Source organism: Cynara cardunculus (genome assembly GCF_001531365.2).
Source record: "Cynara cardunculus var. scolymus isolate 2C chromosome LG 11, CcrdV1, whole genome shotgun sequence".
Classification (NCBI taxonomy): domain Eukaryota; kingdom Viridiplantae; phylum Streptophyta; class Magnoliopsida; order Asterales; family Asteraceae; genus Cynara; species Cynara cardunculus.
This window is the reverse complement of record NC_037538.1, coordinates 9,254,930-9,259,689: the sequence shown is the minus strand read 5'-3', so window position 1 is coordinate 9,259,689 and position 4,760 is coordinate 9,254,930.

Below are 4,760 nucleotides of genomic sequence, written 5' to 3'. Positions count from 1 at the left end.
ATTGTGTTTATCTGCAGTTAGTTACACGAATTCAGATATGGGATGAAATCGGATAGGGATGAAAGCGTTTAGGGATGAACGAGTTTAAGAGTTTTTAAGAGTTTTAATAGTTTTTAAGAGTTTTAGTCAAATGATTTATAAGATAGTATAGATAACTTAGAGCAAACCTCAATGTTGGTCCTTGTGGTTTGTCAAAAGAATCTTGATTTTGGTCTCTAGAGTTTATTTAATACAAATTCGTTGTTGTAGTTTGATTTTTTTTAATCGGTTTTGACCCCTCTCACTAACGGTTGTTAGATGATTCCGTTAAGTAAAGAGCAATTTGGTCAGTTTTTTCACTCATTTATTAAATATATTTGGTTGTACAACTTCGAATGCATTGTGTACAATTATATAAAGCATTTAGTTCTAAAAATGAAAACAAAAAACATAAAACATATTCCCACATCTCCGGCCATTTCCCCATATCTGGCCACACCCACCAAAACATCACATACCAAATCAATCCAACCCCAAACGCTAATCACCAAAATTCAACCCAAATCCGTACGCTGATCACCAAGAATCAACCTAAATCCAAACCCTAATCATCAAAAGGCAACCCAAGTCCAAACTATAATCACCAAAAATCAACCCAATCCACCCTCCTTCAACCAAACCACCATTACCAGGTGTCACGTCTCACAATGCTCATGAACTCATCTCCTTCCCGAACCACCGTACCAGGCCGTCTCTTTCAAAAACCCTTCTCTATTTCTTCCATCATTAAAGCGCGATCTGCAATAATGGGTACGACAGTGAGAAAGAGAAAGAGGTACACAATGGGTATAAACGACAAAGATGGATTGGAGGATTTTATGACATATCTTCATGGGTATACATCTTTGAAACTTGATCTACAGTTCAGTAGATGAGAGTGGTGGCTAGCGGCGATGATAAAGATAAAAGGGGAAGGAGGTGGTGGTTCTTGATGGCAGTGGTTGTCATACTTATGAAGAGGTCGACGCTTGAAGGCAATATTATACGGAAAGGGAATGACGGGGAGTGAGAGTCATGTTGACGTGAAAGAGAAATTAAAGAGGTGAGGTTTTATATATATATATATATATATATATATATATATATATTAAATATTGATAATATCTTAATGTTAGTTTTAAATTAAAATATGATAAAATGATAAAAAAGACTAAAACACCTATTAGTTAACCGACTTTTTTACCATCCGCTAATGAGTTCTAGGGACCAAAATCAAGATTTTGACAACCCGTAGGACAAAAATTGAAGTTTACTCAATTTAATAGACCATATATAATTCTTTATATAAATTCATAAAATTTTAGTTTTTTTAATCAACCTGGATATCCAACCCGCTATGCGAGCCGACTAATCCCAGGACGACCACCTGCTTTGCAGATAGCCCGGAGTCACCGCATTTGAACCTCCGTGGCCACAAGAGGATCTTTATTCTTTTTTGGAATTGAACATGGGACCTCTTGGTACTTTTGACCTTTGAAGCCAAGATCAAACCAATCAGACATCATTCTTGTGGTTTAGTTTTCTCTTTTAGTTGTTATCATTTGTAGCAGAATTACAAAGTTTTAGGACATAACAAGAACTTCCATTCCATGTGTTGAAGAGTTATATTTGGATCCAAAGATGAATAACTTTGACTTTGATGAATTTTAAATAACCAAATATGGATAATATGTCATGTTAGAATCCCTCAAATTTGTTGAATTTCGTATATTTTAGTAATAAAAAATCATAAATTCTAAATGTCTTCAAATTTCATTTAGTTAATATCTATATTTGATTTTTTTTTTAATCTTTATATAAAAAGCAAATAAATTTATGAAGGCTCATCCAATAAGTAAGGAGAAAATATAATACGATTTCAAGAAAAGAACATGTACACTAAATCACATATTTTAATTTAATGCTATGAATAAGATAGCAATGAAAACAAAATTAGCTACCTAGGTCTTAAGTCCTAACCTTAGTTAAAGGCTGAGGCCCAATTTCTGTTTACAAGCCCGATCTTGAAGCCCATTTTTGGTTACAAACGAAACGATCTCTATTGTTATTTGACTAAAAAGTTAATTATCATTGATGATGGCCAAAAACTGGTCCCGGGTCGGTTTGGCCATCACTGTAATCCTAATCAGTTTTATATAAAAGTCCTTTTCTAAAGATATCAATATTAAGAGGTGTTGAAGCTAACACGACTCTTAGGATCAAACTCAGGACCTAATCTTTCTTGTTATTAACATTACATCTAATCATCACTATTTCTTAGTCCCACTAGATTTTTCTTCAGTATGAGTGATTTTGATGTGATATATTTTTTTTTTGGAAAACTCTCTTCCTCATCATTCTTCTGTCGTGGTTAGCCAAGAGAAGAGAAGATACAATTACATGCACCTTGATGATTTAGTCAGGTTGTTAAGATTCTATTCCTATCAGATTTTCCATAAAAAATTAATATTTATAAAAATTAATATTTTAATAAATATATGCAATATTTTAATAATATAATTAGTATTGTAATATGAAAAGTAAAAAATTGCAGAGTTTACTATAAAGTTTCTTTTATGGATTATGAGTTTTGATTCTCAACAAAACTTTTGAAAAATCTTTAGAAAATTTACCTTTGCCTATAGGCTATAAACCACATCACATTCCACTACAAGGCGTAGGATAAATATATATGAGTAGCCCAAAAAGATCCATTTATCCGGCCCATTCACAGACCGGTTCCAATTGCCTCATCACGTTCACGTATCTGGGTACTGTCTCTTTGACCCGAAACTCAAATTCACCTTACCTACTGTCAATCTGTCATTATCGATCGGCCAAGTTTCAAAATTAACAGGTTTAATGTGATTTCTTTGTAAGTTTAGATTCCGAATCTTATACTAAACCAAGCATTGACACCATAACGAGTTTATTTAGAACCATGAACATGAGATTATGTTACCTTCACAGAAACTTGCGTGGGTAGCCCTGCGACCAAAATCTCGGAGAAAAGGTCGCCAAACTCATTGGAACCTTGGGTTCCATAACAGTAGCTTACGCGGGTATTCCCACGGCTTGACCCTTGCAACAAGCTACACAACTGTCTGGAATTTTGGGTCAGAATAGTGGCTTACGGAGTTCTCCTGCAGCTTAACCCGCACGCCAATTTGCGCAACTCCCTATTCGTGCATGACAGTTTCCACAATTAAGAGGGAAACATGTGTGTGTATATATGTTTGGATGATTTTCTAGGCAAAAACATATGAAAGTTCTCTGGTTTCTCTCTAAATTTCATCGCCAAACATATCTTAATCTGTTAGGTTCATGTCCTCTAGACAAACGTCAAATCCACCAGCGAAATTTTGTCTTAGGACACTGTAAATCTCAATCCGCTTTATTTCCACAAAGAATCTGTAAATTCAAGTAAAATTTACGGATTCTATCAATTGTTTTTGTTGATTTTATGTTTATTTCATAAATTTGTATAAGAATTTCGAATTTTCTGTAAATTTATTTTCGATAACATACATATCTGTATTGGTGATTGATTAATCCTAACACTATAAAGCTTCATATTACAACGAATTGGTTCAAGTGCCTTACTAATTTTTAGATCTTAAGCACCTGTCATTAATAAATCTATAGATCATAATCATTTCTAAACATAAATATACGAGCATATACATACTACGATAGATCAAGGGTTCGAATCGATGTTGAAGAAACCTAAATTCTCCGTTTATTTCAACAACTCTGAGGGACCATTTACTGAATTCTAATCCAGTAAATGCTTACCAACAAAAGTCACATTCTCACTTACCTTAGAGGGTAATATTTCTTGCCATCAAAATGGATTAATGATAAGCGTTTATAACCCGGTACGCGCTTACCAGGTCAGTCATTAGGCTTAATTACCGGGTAAAACTCTCGATCCTTATCTTTTCTCTTACAGGGTAAGTGAATCGGTTCTTATAACGTTCATCGGTAAGGTAATTGAACCGGTAAACGCTTACCAAAATAAATGATCAATTAATAAAGAGTCCCTAAATCCGATTCTAAGTAGAATATTTTCTGGTTTTGGTGATTGCAATTGAGTGCGTATACATATGTGATATACGGTCGATTGCTAATTAAACATAACTGGTTGGATTTATGATAATGGAAATCACCATCAAATGGCATCGGGCTAACTTGCTAAACTTTAGAGGGATGGCAAGATAGGCCCCTTGGGTTTATGTCTTGTCATTTATGACCAACTCAAAGAATTAAAGTTCTTTAGTCGTTAAGACTTTTTAAAAAAAATTTGTTGACAATAAACGTATGAAATATAAAAAAAGATTATAAGATGAAGTTCTATTTCATATATTTAGCCTAATTATATGTAATTATATTAAAAATAATAATAATTTAATAAGATTAAATAAAATAATTAAGAGTTTATAATTATTTGATAACGTTTTAAAGGATTTCGACTTTATTTTCTTTATTTCTATTTTTTACGTGTTTAGGGTTATTTTTTTTATTTCTCATTGGTCCATATATGGATTAAATTTTATGTACGAATTATGGTTCTAAAGTCACCATGACGGTCGGCATGGCACAAGGCGCATATTTTACGCCACATTAATTCTCATAGTGGTTGTGTAAGATGTGATTAAATAGTAATTTAACTTTTTAAAGTTTATCTTATTTTTATCTTTTATGTTGTTATGAACTTTAGGTATGACACTTTTTTTGCAAAG